The sequence below is a fragment of the Biomphalaria glabrata genome, chromosome 10 (assembly GCF_947242115.1).
Source record: "Biomphalaria glabrata chromosome 10, xgBioGlab47.1, whole genome shotgun sequence".
Classification (NCBI taxonomy): domain Eukaryota; kingdom Metazoa; phylum Mollusca; class Gastropoda; family Planorbidae; genus Biomphalaria; species Biomphalaria glabrata.
The window spans coordinates 17,919,923-17,938,524 of record NC_074720.1 but is presented as its reverse complement, the minus strand read 5'-3'; the positions used below and the strand labels follow the sequence as shown (position 1 = coordinate 17,938,524).

General features: G+C 34.0%; 1 long non-coding RNA gene across 4 annotated transcripts; it reads right to left on the bottom strand.

The window, feature by feature from the left end:
- Window positions 1-262: 262 nt before the first annotated feature.
- Window positions 263-15,403, bottom strand: LOC106063701 (uncharacterized). 4 transcript variants are annotated; one of them, XR_001217040.2, is made up of 7 exons: window positions 9,977-15,403; window positions 9,613-9,832; window positions 8,079-8,316; window positions 7,581-7,848; window positions 6,842-6,974; window positions 6,556-6,737; window positions 263-1,661 (listed from the first exon to the last, which is right to left on the bottom strand). It is a non-coding gene; the product is annotated as an uncharacterized LOC106063701 (long non-coding RNA). The 4 variants fall into 4 exon arrangements; XR_001217039.2 differs by having other exon boundaries at window positions 9,613-9,788; XR_001217041.2 differs by lacking the exon at window positions 8,079-8,316 and having other exon boundaries at window positions 9,613-9,788.
- Between the last annotated feature and the right edge of the window lie 3,199 nt (window positions 15,404-18,602).

Sequence of the window (18,602 nt, the reverse complement as noted above, 5' to 3'; positions counted from 1 at the left end):
CCTTTCCGAGCTTATGATCTTTGGGGCAGATGTGTAAAGCAAAAAGACCAACCTTAACTTTTCCCTAACTAATGTCAGATGCTCATTTGAGTTAGGGAAATTACAGTAACTACATTTCAGTAAATGAAGAGTATTCTTTAACCAAACAGGTTATTTTTAGTACAGGATGCTTTTCTCATTACTGGTTATTCTAAAAAGAATTTTCTTTAGGAAAGTGTTAAAACATGCTATCTAATAGTCAATCAACACATAACTGCTGGCAAGCATTGGTATGATTACTTTAATCTTATTTAAAGAATACATAAATGCTCATATCTTTCATATCAATATTTTTTTTCCATTTAAAACTCATTCACAGCAATCAACATGAATATCCACCAAAGAACATTTGACTCCAGTTTTCAATTTGAACAAATCATTGACATCACTAACATAATACAAAGTAACACTAAGATGTAAACAGATCCATCAAAAATATATAATATTTCCATCTCATGAGTCAGCAATTAAAATAAAATGAGGCAACAAGAACAAGTCCTAGTTTACAAAACAGAAATACTGTACATGTTGATTTAGGACTGCCACTAGTTGGATGGCCAGCTTATGATATTCCCACACTTGATTAATTGACAGCATACAGCTGCTGGCTTGTATTTATAATTATTTTAATCATTAGACAAAACACAAAGCTCTATCCCACCCACAATCACTCTACCATTCTCTCCACACTATACTGAACAGAAACACAATTAGTAAAAGCTCCTGGTATAGTTTTTAATAAACTACAATGCAGTGGTTTGATGGGTGGATCAAAGTTCTTATCTCCTCACATGACTACACAGTAGTTCATTCTTCTGAGTGCAATTTGTTGTTGCACTGAATCAAGTATCATACTTTATGTACACATTTGATTAGATAATTTTTAGAATAAATAAAAAAACAACGAAACAAGTTAAAAATATAAAAAAAAACATGTTCATGTTGTTGAAAACACAAACAACTAAGTGATTCAGTTGACACAACACTTTTCTGATGAATAAATCTAGAGCAAAAGATCATACAGCTTTCATCAACATCAATTTATTGCCTTGCTTTTTTACTTTCAGCTATTTGTTCTTCCAACCCATGAGACTGGTCTGTTCATTACTTTAGACTTTCCAAAAGTTGAACAGCCAGTTGCTAGAGAAAACATAAACTAGTGTAATCAATGGTATTTTTTAAGTTCTAAAAAAAGATTTGAAAACTGCCTGATAAGCTTATGTCTCCATTGAATCCTAACAATGTTATTTCTGGGAAAGATGTCAGTTTCAAATTATATGTGATATAGCCTAGGTAGTCTCATTTCCTATGAAATGACTGGATAGGAAGCATCAAGTTAAATGCCTTGTATGTATGTATGAAAAAAAAGTGATTGAATGTCAAGGATAAAAACACATTTCACTGTCTTAGCTAAACCAAAAGTTAAAAAATTATGGGAAAGGTGACCAGCATTACCTAAATCTGTTCCAACTGAGCTGGGTCCATGACTACAAATACTTGGTGACCATTCTCACCTAGAGAAAGACCAGGTTGTTGAAGGTTCTAAAAATAATTTGCCTGGTGCCTATAATGTAAGAAGGGTACTGCTTGGCTCTGTAGAGGTAGAGTGTTCATGACATCATCTGATCAGGAAAAACAAAAATTACATCCTAAAATACTTTAGGAAAAAAAAGCTTTATATTAAGTGTTATTATATCAATTAGTTTGGATCGGTCATATGATAAATCTGTGTGATTGAAAATATTTTTACCAATTGTTTTTGCTTTCTCAATGTGCTATGATCCTATCATGTGTCGGGGCCAGTTGTGAAAGGGGGAGAGAAGAAGGGGGTATAACATGAATTAAGAAATATTCACTCAGAACTTAAGTCCTCAAGGAGACTAATTCAACTTGTAGCACACCTGTCTAGTACATTTTCTTTCCCTTGTTCAAGAAAATAATTAATTACTAATATTTAATTAACTAATTGGTTAATTTTTTAAATGAGGTAGTTCTGTATTTCTGACCTACTTTAACCAAAGTCACGTGATTGTTGGACAACAAAGAGGAGAATGGCCTTGTCTTCCGATATTTCCATTGCTGTTGCACCTCTAATTTTATGAAATTTTACATTTACAAACATTTTAAAATATACAGAGTACATCAAGGAACTCCCTGAATGTTCAAATAATTATACGAATGTTTTCATAAAGGGCTAAGAACTGTTTAAGGATGAGTTTAAATTATCAATGATATTTCCTTTATAGTCCACAACAAGCGTCAACACATTGCTGATGATACATTCACATACAGAAGAAGATGTTTTTACAAACGTTCTAGTAAGATTAAAAAAAAGGCTTGGTATAAACTACACAAAACACACACACACACACATATATATATATATTTATTTATTTATTTATATATATAGGCCTATATATGAGATAATATGCATATTAGTTGAAACATTGTTATTTTCATAAACTTCAGCTATTTTTTAACGTTATGTATTTCATATTCCGCTAATTGTTAATACATTATGCACATCGATAACATTACGAATTATTTTTTTGTCTTGGATACATGATGTATTATTATGTTATTAAAAGTTCTATCATTTTTAAGAAATTCACAAAATGTTACATTAAAGTTTCAAAAATGCGTCGACGAAACAGATCTAGATCCATTTTATTACTTAGAAACCAAATTTAACAATGAAAGGGCGGGGTAAGACACATTTAGCCTGTATAACTGTAATAGTAGATCTAGATTAATCCTTGACTATCAGATGTGTTATTTGTTCGCTAAACAACTGAAGCCTATTATGCACAAGGAAAACACATGGCAGTCTTTTTATCTTTTATAACAACTAGTCGACATACCGACTACACACTAGCCCTAGAGCTATCTGACCAATACACACTGGTCTGCTGTCCAACTTTTAGTGTTCTACTCAAGTTCAAGCTTGTTTACTTTTGGGCAGAGAGGAAAGGGGGGGGGGGGGGGGGGGGGGGAAAGAAAGTGTTACTTTTTTTTTCTAGGACTGGTTACCCGAATGCTAAGAGCTGTAAGTGTAGTCATTCATTGTAGATCAAGAAATCTTGATCTCAGTATGGCAGATTATAGGCCAACACTTCGGTACTTTCTATCAAAGGTTTAACTATTTGTTTTAGTTGAAACTATTAAAAAAATGTATCTCTAGATTCTCCTGTTATTAACAAATTATAGTATAGCGCTAATGAGTAAATTGAAACCACTAAATATTGACTTACAACGCTTCAGACTCCCACTACAAACTAAAACTAAGCACGGTGCGTGTTGTATACACACAACCACGCGACTCGGGGGAAATACGAAACTACCTCATTGATTCATGTAATCAGGGTTAGTAGCACTTTTCCATGACAAAATTTTAGGAGATTTTAGGAGGTTTTTTAAGGATGAAATGTATGATGTGTGTGTATGTTTCCTATCCGTTTGTGTGATACATAGTAAAACATACACAAAACTAAGCATTTATCAAATCAATTATTGTTATTTGATTTTAAAAATAATAAATATCTTGCCAATATGCCACAGAAACAATGTTATCAGCTGTGGTATGTCCACAGAAAATGTAATGAAAGTTATCTTTTAATCTAGCAAACAACTTGACTGTCATCCCAAAACCTCATACAACCATTTTTTTTTCAGAGATTTATTTAAAAACATTACAAATAAGAAACATTCTTAGAGTGGCCTTATTCATGATGTATATTCTCTGTGATGGAAATGTACATTTTTAGTTCCTATGTGTATCTTATATATACTAGAGTCATGGTGTGCATTTGAGGTAATGTTTTATTCTTCTATTAGTTAACTTAAATCCTTTTCATAAACAGAGCCAGTAATATATAGGGCAATATTGGCCTATTTGAATGTTGACATTTGCTTACTAAAAAATGGCTTTTTGGATTGGAAAAGGGAGGGGGGGGGGGGTTGTTTTTTTTGGACCTATTCGCGTTTTTTTTTCCTAGCAGAATCTTTTTCAACCATCCATATAGTTTCCCTGGCTTTTAAAGTGAAATAATTTTTACGGAATTTTCACAGCTGTATGCGAAATATTTTCGTTAAATCTACAGTAGATCTAGACTCTTGATCTAAGTCACTTAAAATGCGCGGACTTTCACTGCTGTGAGAGAATTATCTTCACTGAATTTACAGTAGATCTAGACTAAATTTTGCGGACTTTTTACGGCTGTGTGCGAATTATCTTCACTGGATTCTAGTGATTTAGAGTAAATCTAGAGTCTAGATATAAGTCACTAAAATTTGCGGACTGTTCGCAGCTGTGTGCGAATTATCTTCACTGAATATACCGTAGATCTAGAGTCTAGATCTAAGTCACTAAAATTTGCAGACTTTTCGCGGCAGTATGCGAATTATCTTCACTGGATATAGTAATATACCGTAGATCTACAGTCTAGATCTAAGTCACTAAATTTGCGGGCTTTTCACTTCTTTGTGCTAATTATCTAGCGTAAATCTAGAATCTAGCATATTTCTAGAGTAGGTGGGGTGAAATGTCACAAGGGTAAGTTGTCACAAACACTATATCGATATAATGTGATGCGCTATTAAAAATGTGAAACTACAGCTGAGATGTTTACCGAAACATTTACAAATAGTTATAAAATGAAGTCGATACCTTTTCGCATTTTAAAATTATCACGATTCATTGTTTTTGACTGTTCGGAAAGTAGAATTTTATTTTTGTGTAATTTTGTTGAAAAACACTTATAATTTTGAGATGATTGTCTAACATTACACTGTTTCATATCTCTGTGTATTAGTTACACATTAAAATTAGTTTTTTTCAAAAAGCTCGACCCAATAAAATGTTATTAAAATAAATGTTCTGAAAATTGTTGTGGGGCAAGTTGTCACACAGGTTGGGGTAATTTGTCACAGTTGTGACAACTTGCCCCAATGAAGATTAAGCATTTTGAAAACAAATTTTAATATTAATATTTGTTTATTAATAATTATTTGTTTTATTGATTCCTTTTTATGGTGATACCTAATAGATACCTAAATAGTATTAAGCGACTTTCTCTTTAAATAATGCTGTTTACAAAGGTTATGCCAGCATCAACATACAGAAAAGATGTTCTCCTAGCGCAACATTTATTTTAGGAAAGAAGTTACCTAGTCTTACTATTTAGATAGGTTGGAAGTGGGTGCATTGCTGGAAGAAGTGAACAGATATTTTACAAATATTATATAGAAAAAAATAAACATTATTTTGAAGAAAAACCTACAGCTTTTCTTGTTAGGTCCAAAACTTGTCAGAACCTTCACATATATATCATTATTTCACGACGGCCAGTCAAGGAAACTACTACAAGAACAAAGTCTTGACTTAATATGCTATTTCTTTTAGACATAGCAAGATATGGGGATTTTTTAAATGTGTGACATTTTACCCCATGCCTGTGTCAACTTACCCCGGTGTGGGGCAAATTGTCACAACCTCAACCCAGCCACTTTTTTGTTGTATAACTTTGATAAATAAAGAGATAAAGTTTATTTCATTTACTCTAATTGTTGTCTGAATGTTTAAGTTACAGCATGTTAAGTTTGGTGAGAATCAATGAATTCTAAATATGTTTAAAATATCAAAATCTGAAAACTGTGACAACTAGCCCCACCTTCCCCTAATCTAGACATTAGATGTATCGATATCATTAAATTGACAAAAATTCACGGAGTTTTCATGTTAGGTGCGAATTATCTTCACTAGATCTAACTTAGATCTAAATCTAAATACTATTACAGGTACTAGATACTAGCTAGATCTAGAAGATTTACAGACTTTCCACACGAAGTCAGTCTTACACTTACAACAAGAAGATTTTAGGTTAGGGAGGTCCCGGAGGGGTGTAGCCTACAAATTAGTCTGGTAATTGCTCTAATTATAGACAATAGTCACTACAGACTAGATCTAGCGCGTCTTTAGTGGTAACAATAAATGGAAACAAACATTTCTACGTTGACTTCAGAAAAATACTGCCAGGTGAAATGCTTGCTTGAACCAAGGCCATCTTCAATCACGGGGTCGCGCTTCACAAGTGGGTAAAAGGCGGTGTAGACGCGTCACTGGTCAGCTCATTAACACAGCCAGCCCGTAAGGTCATGCGATCAGAATGCCTAGTTACGCTGTTGTTTTCCCCCCGCATTTTTAGCAAGAAATAAGCAAAATTATATTTTTAAAAAAATATTGGGTAAAAATTTTAGGAGAGTGGACACAATTTTAGGAGACTTTCGGCTATTTTTAGGAGAATTTTAGGATTTTAGGAGACTTTTCATTTTTTAGGAGATTTTAGGAGTTTTTAGGAGCGCTACGAACCCTGTGTAATGTCAGGTAAAAGAAATAATTGTGCAAAATTTCAGCTTAATCTAAGATTGGTTGTGGGAGAAATGTGTACAAACTTTTTACCATACAGACAATGACTACAACATTGAACATTTAGAGCTAAGTTTAAATGAAATAAATACCATAAGTCCTCTAATGAATCTAGTTCAGTCAGATGGCTTGACTCTTCAGATTCATATGTTTTTATTTGCAGATGGTTTTAGCACTCTTCTAAAGTTGCTGATGAGCTAGATGCTTTCATGAGACTGTGTAGCTTTGTTTTCTCCTTACTGTTGTGCTCCAGGTTTAAGGATTTTGCCTTCAGCTGAGATAAATGAAAGTTCAATGAAATCTGACATGATTAATGACAAACTAAAGCAAAGTAAAAGTAATGTAAAATGTACAAAACTAATTGGCTATTTGACTTACTTCTTTTTTTTTATCATCCTTCTGAATATTTCTTTGATATACATAATTTTGTTTGCTGGGTTTGGCACAGAATTGAACAAATAACCAAGACAACATGTAGGCCCATTTCACCATTTATTCCAGATAAAAAAACCTGCCAAAGGCAAACATAAAACATTGTTACATAAAAGAAAAATATAAAAAATAAAGACATAAAACAAGATGAGCTTGGCTCAGCAAAGCCACATTGGAACTAAAGTTCCAATGTAGGCCATTTTAAATTAAAATAAACTCTAGAGCGAGCTTTCCTTCTAAATACATACAGAAAACTACATAATATTCAAGCTTCATAAATATACAGGCAAATGAGATTTCCGAATGTATGTAGACAATCCAATTTAATTATAGCCAAAACTCGATGGATCTAAAGATCTAGCATGGAAAATATATACAGTACAAACACTCCAATGATGGACAAATTAAAGAAATGTAAACTTATTATCTCTTAATAAAAAAATATGGAGATGTGAACCATGACATTATACTACTAGGGAAAAAAAGTTATTACATACCAAAAATAAAACCAATAGAACATATCCTCATACTGATAGTAAAAAAATACATTTATAAGAAGTGTGTGCGGTTCATAGCTCTAGATCTTATGATCTAGTCTATCAATGTGGACAAAACCAAAGTATTCTAGGTACAAAATACTTCTAAATAATAATAATGAAAACAAGAAACAATAGAATATATTTACCTGCAGCCGTACACGAACACAAATTGTAAAAAAACACAAAGGGAGGCAACACAATGTGGCATCAAGGAGCAGAACCAAGCCTCAGCAAAGGGTGCCAGCTGAAAGGGACAGTGACCACAATGATTCTTTCTTTTAAATCTGTGATTTGGTGGCCTTTCCGGGCAGAGGTCAACTTGTTCTTTGCGGACCGGTGCTTGGTCGAGTTTGGCCTCCCAGCAGATTTTATCTTCCTTACAACATTTGATTTTTTCATAGGCAGCTTTGGAGTCTGAGAAAAAAAGGAAAAAAAATCAAAAAATAAAAAACACACACATAAATCAATCAAGCTTATTTTTTTTTTTTAATTATTTGACTTTTTTCAGTTTTTGAATTCTCAGTTTATAAGAAAAAAGAAAAGACAAATATACACATTTCATTTGATATTTTGAATACCAATTCATCTTCTGCTAGTTTTCATTTAGCGGAACAAAAAAAAAAGTATGAGCTCCTATGTATCACCTGAGTCAGTGCCAGTGGAGCTCTACTTGGCTAAGACAGCTTGTCCATGTGCACCTAGTCTGTCTTTAACAATCAGGCCAGTTGTCTTTTTTTTGACATTTTCCCTCTAGCAGACACTTCTGTTTTCTTTTTGTGTACAACAGGTTTTACTTGGACTGATGAGTCAATGATGGTTGCTTTCTTTTGGGCCTTACAGTCTAGATTTAGCTACTGCTGCCTTTATTTGTTGTGTTAATCTCTAGAATGATAACATACCAAGTTTATTCATCCCAACTTTTTAATTTCACATTTTCATTTAATTTAAATTAAATAAAAAAACACAAAAATGTTACAACAGTATCCAAAACAGTCTACCTTAATTGATTTCAAGTGAAAGTCTATAAAGATATAGCTAAATCTTATAGCCCCAGTATTCCAGTATTTAATTCAAACTGAGTTCTAAACTCTAGAGGAGTTTATATCAAGACTAAGATCAAACAAGTGAGGGGCTATTTCTACTTTATTTTGTAAAAAATAAAAATAAAAAAGGGTAGGGAAGGGTAATTTTTAAATGAAAATGCAAAATATTTTTTTTATTTCAATGTATACAATTTTCTAATTTTAAATGTGTTAGAAATCCTTTAACATTTGTTTGTATACAGATACATTAGGAAAATAAACGATAATCAGCTTCTTTTTAGTAAGAGATTTTGTTCAGAAACAGCAAACCAGACACTTAACCTCATGTCAAACTGAAAACTTTTTAAAATATTAGACCAATAGCTTAATACCCATTCTGAGAATTATAAACTGGTTCGATAATCATTTATTTCTAGGTAGCAAGGTGTATTTTATAGTATCCCCTATTAATTAACAAGTAAGATATAAAAATTCTTTTTTTTTTGGTTGAAAAAAGGACGATACCTCCTTCATGCAGCCGATGACTTTTAGTACGAGCCATTACTTTACTTTTAATAACTTAAGACTTTAAAAAAGTGGAAACATTTTTACCCCTCCCTTATTCCCCAACACAAATCCTGGTTATGACAATGTATAAATCTACTCATAGTATATAGAATTCTAGTTTAGTGCAGATCCTATCATGAAGGCAACATTAAAAGATAGTAGTCTGAATAATGGATCTATATATATGGTATAGAAGATTCTAATTTGGTGATAAACCTATGGATACTGACTTAGAAGACAGTGCTTTAAATATTCCTGAACTTCTATTTATTTAGTTAACTCTGAATACATGAAGGAATACTTGCTGACATACGTGTGTTCAAGATATAGATAGTCTAGACCTCAAGACCAAATTTAATTATTTTCTTATAATATTTTTAAAATTATAATATGCCAATTGTGGCCAATTAGCTAGTACTTTTTTTTTTAACCCAAAGGCATTACAAATACTGTTAAATTTCTAAGAAAATTGTTAAAGCTGTTTTTGAGATCCATGTCTAGACACTCTTTACCCATAAAGAGATAAGAGGAATTAAAAAAAAAAAATATTAGATTCCAATCCCAAAGTATATTCTGCTTCAAATCTTACCTTTGAACAGATAAGTAGCAATCATCACCAAGTGTCACTATCACCAAGTGAACTGTGTCACTATCAGAGGACACAGGAAATAGTCTACGGGAATGTCCAACATGACTGAGTGGATAATGTGGTTTTGGTGTTTTTCTGACTTTGAGATTCAACTGCCTGAAGTTCTAGGAATCAATCTTGAGAAGAACACAAATTATAGTGTTTCTGATTCATCACAACACTGATTAAATAAAGAAAAGTAATCCAAATTTAAAACAAATTTAAATATTGTATATTCCAAAGCATTATTTGTATTTCTGTTTAACAATGAAATGAAAACTTAAACTAAAAACAAACAAAAAATAATTGAAACAAAAAAACTCACCTTTTCTTAATTCCTTTATTCTTTTGATCCAAATTCAAAACAACATCCAGTGAAACTAATCCTAACCCTAATCCAGAACAACTTTTTAAACTATGCCAAAAGATGACTTTGAGTCTTATTGAACATTGTCCTTTTCTTTTTAGTCACTTTAGGAAAGATTCTAAAACTTCTCATTGAACAAAGAAGAGTTTGAGTTTTTGGCACATCGGCACAAAGAAAATTGTAAGATATAGAAAATTGAAAAAGAAACAAAGGACAAGAAAGATTCCTGCTCCAAAAAATTTCACTTGTCAAGAAATACACAGGAAATGAATGACTAAAGTCATTTTTAATACTTCTAAAAATGAAATAACTCTCAATAGAATAAGAATACTGCATTAGCTAGAATTAGATTTTTAAAAATACCAAAAGATAACTTACAGTTTTGATAATGATATACAAATGGTGTAAGAATAATAGATCAAGTATTCAATAAACTCCAAAAAAAAAATGAGCAGCTTGCTAGATTGGAATAACTACCTCAGTTATTAAAGACATCTATTAAAAGGACCCAGGATATGAAAGTGAACCTCTCCAAACAGAGCTTTACAGCAACAATAACCAAAGTTCCACAAGATGAGTCACATGAAAAATAACAGGGAAAAGCTGCAGAGAAGAAGTGTTTGCCATTATCTTAAAGGTAATCCTTAAGAATCATTTTTAATTTGTTTATAATACATATTGAATTTGACGTCGATAGCATAGTTCAAAACCCGAACCTCATCCAAATTCAATTATATCCTGAATTCAAAATGCTAAGAGAAGTGAAGACAGGAAAAAACTCGAGAATGGGCGGCATGGCTCAAAATTAAGAAAGGGACAGAAGTCCCACATTACATTAATCTCAAGTATGAGGATGATGGTATGTAAAACAAAGTCCTAGTTATCATTCCAGGGAGGAGACAACAGTGCTGGCACTGATTAAACAAATGCCCTAATAAATCCAACTTCAAGGGGAGAAAAAAATCACAGTAAATCCAAGAAACCAACAATATCAATAAAGTGGTGAGACCTTGCCCAATGAGCCTGGACTAGAAAGAAAAAAAGACAAAAAAAAAAACCTCAAAACAATGGGGAACAACTCAGCCCCAACTACACCAAAAAAACAACAAAAAAAAACAAAAGGCAAAGAACTCTCTGAGGATCCAAGTGAGAATGCTCAGTCAGAGGAAAGGAGAAGAGGAAGGAAAGCTAGAGTTGAGCTCTCTCGACTCACCAATCTACTTAGAAATAGACAAAGAGAGGATCCAAACACATCCGAATCTCATTTGTAGAAATCCATTGGGGAGGAGAGTCACATTACAATTGAGATGAGTCCTTTGGAGGGAGAAAAGTCTACATCACTCTCCACTGGGTCTCCCACAATCAACAAGACAAAGATCAAGGATATTTCAAAATCCTTTGTGTGAACCAGACTTTGTGGTGGAAGCAATCATCCTGGGTGTGACAGATGAATGGGCCACATGGCTAAAGTCAAGAAAACCTTTAAGATACACCATAAGCATAGAGTGGAGGGTAACCCCAGAGTTTACAATGTTCTGGTAACATTGTTGGCATGAGACAGCATTGATGACTCTGTGGTCAGAAATAGCACATGTCAGAGGCTCCAGCAGAAAAAAAAACTCCCTCAAGCTATTCTTTGTAAGCATTGATAAATAAAGAAAATATAACAGTGCCTCTTAGCTAATGATGTTGCTATGATTGACTTGAATAATGCGCATGTAATCACAAGTAATTAATAAGGTAAAGAAATATGTGCAGTGTCACAAAATACAGAAGTATCTAAAGAAATACCAAAGGAATTTGAGGAATCAAGCAGCTACTAGTAGAATACGAAGATGTCATCACTAAGGAATTAGGCCTAACAGACATAATAAAGCACAAGATTGAGCTACATCAGCTATGAAATGTTCTGTTCCAAATTAAATGGATACCAATCCCAAGGTTGTAATGATGATGCCAACAATTCCTGAAGTTGTTGCACACCTAGGATGACATGTGCAAAGTAAAGTGACATCCCAGCAATCAAGCAACAATCACTAGTGACAAAGTGTTCCAACTGTCCTTTTTATAAAAGGCAAAGTGAATGGCAAGAGAAATCTAGACAATGCCAAGTCTTATAAGTGGTGAAGAATTTAGGAAAGTGAGGAGAAAGTGAGTGGCCAATCTAGACAATGCCAAGTCTTATAAGTGGTGAAGAATTTAGGAAAATGAAGAGAAAGTGAGTGGCCAATCTAGACAATGCCAAGTCTTATAAGTGGTGAAGAACTTAGGAAAATGAAGAGAAAGTGAGTGGCCAATCTAGACAATGCCAAGTCTTATAAGTGGTGAAGAACTTAGGAAAGTGAGGAGAAAGTGAGTGGCCAATGCCAAGTCTTATAAGTGGTGAAGAATTTAGGAAAGTGAGGAGAAAGTGAGTGGCCAATCTAGACAATGCCAAGTCTTATAAGTGGTGAAGAACTTAGGAAAGTGAGGAGAAAGTGAGTGGCCAATGCCAAGTCTTATAAGTGGTGAAGAACTTAGGAAAGTGAGGAGAAAGTGAGTGGCCAATCTAGACAATGCCATGTCTTATAAGTGGTGAAGAATTTAGGAAAGTGAGGAGAAAGTGAGTGGCCAATCTAGACAATGCCAAGTCTTATAAGTGGTGAAGAACTTAGGAACATGAAGAGAAAGTGCTAAGAAAAAGAAGATATTGAGAATAGATAATTAGGTAAATGGATGGAAAGAGAAAAACAAAAAGGAAGAGGAGAAAGAATAAAAGAAAGAACAAGTAAAAGGAAAAACAAGCTAAAGACAAAAAGTTTGAAATGTAGCAGAAGAGGATGCATGGTGGCAAACCTAATGCACACAAATTTAATAGAATAGAAGTGGAAACATTTAATTTTTATGAACATTAAATAACATAAAACACATTTTTAAAATCAGGCTTTGAAGATCAATTAACATAGATGTCATCAGTATGTAGAACTTTTTTTTAATGGGTCAATAACTGTTAATCTTTGTTATTTGCAAAGAGCATGTATTTTTTCTTTCAAGTAGATTTTTTTACATGGGATTTAACTTGTTATCATTTTTGTCATGCTAGACCAGTAAGTGACCTACTACTGTGTCTTTGAAAGAAAAACCATCAGGTGGTGGAAAAATTGTTTTATTGGCTGTTTGAAATGTGTTAAGCCAACTCCTATATTTTATTTTGCCTCAGCCATAAACCTGGTACAAGAAAACTGTCTCTTAAAGACTAAAAGCATGTTCTTATTTGTCAGCTAACACAGAATGTTGTTTTAAATGAACATGTCACCCTGGTACACAACAAGAGAAAAGTCCAAGAATAATCAACATAGAGTGGACTACAGCAAACAGAGACTGCATTTTTTGTTCAACAAGCATCAACGGGCCAGAACTCATTTTTTTGCCCTGGATGTGATTTTTAGTGATTGCTGGAAATTGTACATGACCTGGGGATTTTGGGGACAAAGGGGCAATTGGCGTGGGTTTTGTAGAGCGGACAGTCGCATTTCCCGCTTCTTCGTGTTTTCCTAATATTGTACTAGAATACTATATTGAAATCTAACGTTCACAGTCATTTAGAGATCTTAGTTTAGTCGCCAGTTTTATTGATGTACCTGTATTTAAACATTTTTGGAAGATTCTATATTGCATGTTAATAAAGTTATACGCCTTTGTGTTTCTAACTAAATTCTGGTGTTTAGTTTTATATGTTAATTGTATAAACAAACACCTAAATCGCGACCAGCTAAAGCCACGAAAAATTAATAACCTACACGTTCCAGCGTCAACAGTCGGGCCTCCAGAATTGCCCTAGACAATGACCAGTTGAAGCAGGCACCAGCACACTGCTAGCGTCCTGTGACAACTAAAGTGGATCTCAACAGGCAGTTGATTGTAAGAACTGACGCATCCGATCAGGGGCTAGGGGCAGTCCTGTTACAAGAATTTCCAGATGGGAAATTCCCAATAGCATATATTAGTAGGAAGTTATTGGACAGGGAAAAGAAATATGCGGCTATAGAAAAAGAAGGCTTGGAGAGAATGTTCAATGCAGTTCAGATTCATGTCAATCCAGCATCAAGGTCAACAAAGAAAAGAAAGCATTGACAGTTTTTCTCCTGAAAATTTAACAAATATTGTTACAGAGCAGTATGAAGCAGTAAAATTGTTAAGTATGGAGAAACATCAGTTTTAAACATTATTCACAAGAAATGATTTTAACCAAAAGTGAGCAAAAGTGGGACAAAATTTCTTAAAATAAAATGACAAAGAGGTCAGAAAAATGAACTAAAACAATTCATAACATTTGAACCACTTATCTGATTTTCAAAATTCTTTAAAATGTGTAATTTATATCTCATTGGCATCTAGATCTATTTACTTTTAGTCTTATAATGGTATTAAGTTACGTTACAACGTACGCAAAATTAGGTTTCTATATTATTTTAAGAATCTGCAGAAAAAATTGCGATTACGAAAATGTAATTTGATTTTTCTGAAGATAAAGAGATATATTTTAGAAACTATTTAAGTTTAATTTTATATAGCGTATATTGTTATTGGAAAGACAGGCTGCCATGTTTTTGAAGCATATTGAACTTTTAATAACTTTTTAAAGAGTTAAAGAGATCTATTAAGTCAACAACCAAGCAAAATATGGATAAAAAAAATGCATGAATAAAATGAAACATGCATCTATATCTACAAAATTAAACATTATGACTTAGTGTCATAATAGAGCAATGACAATAAATGACAATAAATAAAACATTTTATGTCAGAAGGTTACCAGTATCTTAATACTTTTATTTTTATCTGTTAATGATTAAGACTACTGTTAGATTCTAAACATTTCTAATGAATTTCAAGCGTCCTTAATTTTTGTAAAATTACACCACGAAGATACTTAATTACCACTACCTCTGGCCCCAACTCTCTTGGCGGACAGATAGGTCTAGAGTAGCTAGATCAAGAAAGTCTTTGTTAAACATAACATAGCAACTATTAAACTGTTATCTGTTTCACACTATGAAATTTTGTTTGGGTAGGGCAGGGAAATTATGTTTAAGAAAAAGGTAAGAAGCATAAACACTACTATTTAGATAATTTATGCATCATTATTTAAACAAAACTGCTCCCCTATTACACAAAAATTTTAAAATATCTCAACACATAGGTTCTTGGTTTGAAAAAGTAAAGATATTGTTTGTAAATTTGTTGCCTTTTAGGTAACTATACTGTGTCCTCATGGAGACTTTCTGCAACTAGAACTAAAATTATCAAGGAAACCCTTCATAGACTGGTCACCCTTTTTTAAAGGGAAATGTGCGAACACAATGTTTACAGTAATTTTGAAATGCTAGAAGGTGAAGGAAATATTGTAGAAATAGATGAAGCAGAGTTTAGAAGAAGTAAGAACAATAAAGGACGTTTTTTTAAGAGGTGTATGTGGGTCTTTGGAGGTATCCAGTGAGATGCAAAAAAGTATTTTTAACTGAGGACCAACATTGAAATATCAAAGAAAATTTTGAGATGTTTGTCAATTGTGGATGGTGACTTCATGGTAAGCAGCTATTGATTTTTTTGCTTTAAAAAAAAAAAAAAAAAAAAAAAAAATTAATTAGTATGTAACATTTATTACTAATATTTTAGATTTGATTATAAGTTACATTAATAAGAGAAGGACAAAGAACTTGCATTTATAGCTAACATATATCCTTTTTTTAACGGCAGCATATGGAAATTATGAAACAAGAAACAACATGGGCCACAACTACAGAAATGCTTGCAGCTGCTACAAAGAAACAATTATACATTTGTGCTTCTGATTCCACTGTGGATACTTGTTTTAATTTTTCTCACAGTAAGTGCACAGGTTGTCTGTCAGCTGACACAAAAAGGCTTTGACTATATTTTAAATGATGAAGAGAGACGATTTTTATATGACCATGACGTTTTAAAAAAGACTCGACAGTGTGATCAGTGTGACAAGACTGACTTTATGCGACTCGACTTCCTACTGTAACAAAAGGACGTTTACTAAAAATAGGAATAAATAAAGTGTATCTGTCCAATGTTTTCAAATCTCTCAAAACTATGGAACATGGTTTGACAATGCATGTATTCACGCGGACTAAAGTGTGCAACTTAGTTTCTATGTGGATGCTGCTGAACCCACCTAGAATTGTTATTACGGCAATCGAGCTAAATATCTGGGGGGAAAAAACATGCTTCGATTGGTGCCCATTTCTTCGTGAGGTATGTGGGTCTTTGGAGGTATCAAGTGAGATACAAACAAGTGTTTCATTATCCCAGTAAAAGACAGAACCAAGGAAACTGTTAAAAACCATTAAAGAGAGAATTTTACCAGGTACCATCATCATGAGTGATTGCTGGCATTCATATGATTGCCTAAACAGTGAAGGATATAGACATCTAACAGTTAACCACTCTTATAATTTTGTCAATTCAGAGACCAAAGCACACATTTAACATATTGAGAGGCTCTGAAAAGAAGTTAGATGGAACACACCAAAAGCTTGCAACTAAAGACATAACATGTTTGGACACTTAAAGGAGTTTATATTTCGATTTAAGCACACTGTATATCAAAAAAGATTTCACAAAATATTTAAAAACATTGCTAGTTTATACAGGCCAATATCTTCTGACTTTTGAACCAATAGCAACACAAGAACCTACACCACCTGAGACAGAGCCTGCAGCTACAAAAGAAATAACACCATCAACAACCATCACAACCCACTAGTTGCACCCATTTTGATAGCAACAGAAATTGTAGGGCCTAAGTAATTACCATTTTTAATGCACACGCTAAAAAATTCTGTTAAACTTTAGCTTCAGTTCCAGCCAGTTACACTCAAGGCCTTTGATTAGCCGACTTAGATCTAGGCCTCTGTTGTTTACTAATTAGTGCATCAAGGCTGCCAATTCAATTAGTGCATCTGATTCTACTGTATATACTTTTTTCAATGTTTCTCACAGTAAGTGCACAGGTTGTCAGCTGACACAGAAAGGCTTTGACAATACTAATTAAATCGAAATTTTTCATTTAGTTATCGATACTAATTGGGCGTCATCTGAATCAGAAAGAAAAGACGATTATTTTGATACCAACTTTACTGTGCGGTTTTGTCAGTGACTTTTCTTGGACCTGTTGAAAATAAGGTAAGTTTGAATATTGATAACTTTTTTGTTTCTTCTCTGTAATTATATCATACTTCTAAGTAATTTGAAGCATTGATAGCTACAGACTAATCAATTAAGGATAATATGGTTTGGTTTGTGATTTGAGGCACATCGGCACAATTTAGGCCATGTCGTGCCTGCAGTCCCTTAAGGACTACTCTCTCTCTAAACAACAGGGCCAGATTCTATACAGTCATATCATTAAAATCAAGGTCTATTCACAGTTAAAATAGTCAAGGTAGTAAAAATTTAAATATTTGGTAAAAATCTAATGTAAATAGTGCATGTTCAAAAATTCATAGATCAGATCTTCGTAGATAGCCCCACTTCCCGGATAAAGCCCAGTACCTTCCCAGGGTCGACATTATCAAATAGTGTATTTAAATTAGTGACTCTAAAATATTTCGCTCTGACATCCTGGTATCTGGGGCAATCAACGAGGATATGTTCCACGGTGAGGCGAGAGTCACAGTACTCACAGAGTGGGGGCTCCTCTTTCTTCAGTACAAAAGAGTGCGTGATGTAGGTGTGGCCAATCCTAAGTCTGGACATGGTCGTGCTACCACGCCTTGTCAGACCCTTAGATGTGGGCCGCCACCTGACATCCGCCACAATCTGCCTGAGTTTACTGTGAGTCTCAGCCTCCCATCGGTTCTGCCACTCTCGATAGGTGGCAGAGGCAATACTTTGTCTCAGGTCCGAGTAGGGAATTTGGGTTCCTGACACCGCATGATTTAGGGCTCTCTTTGCTTCTCTGTCTGCGGCTTCGTTTCCCTCAATGCCAACATGGGAGGGGACCCAGATGAAGGTGACATCCCTACGGTCGGCTGTTATTTGGTCCAACAGCTTCAGGCTCTTATGTACCAATGGGATGTCAGTCTTCATCCGCCCCAAAGCTTGCAATGCAGATTTGGAGTCGGAGCAGATTATAAATTTCCTCCTTTCTGATGCTTTTACGGCCATAAGTGCAAGCAATATTGCGTGCAATTCGGCCGTAAAGATGGAGCAGCCATCGGGGAGTCTACGGGAGATTGTTTTGTTCCGAAAGGAGCAGGCACACGCGACCTTTCCCTCCATTTTGGATCCGTCTGTGTAGATGGTGCCACAATCTCCGTAGCTCTCCTGCAGTTCCCTAAAGTGGACTTGTAGTATGCTTGGGTCTGTATTTTCTTTTTTGGAATTAAGGAGGGATAAATTTAATTTGGGTTTATTCATTAGCCAAGGAGGATTCTGAGGGGTTTCTATTTTAGAGATTTGGTCAATGGGTGGGGTTAAATTTTGAATGGGTTCTCTCATTCGAAGGCCCAACGGCTGTATGACGTTAGGCCTTCGATTGTATAATTCTACCTCTGTGGGGTTAAATATGGAG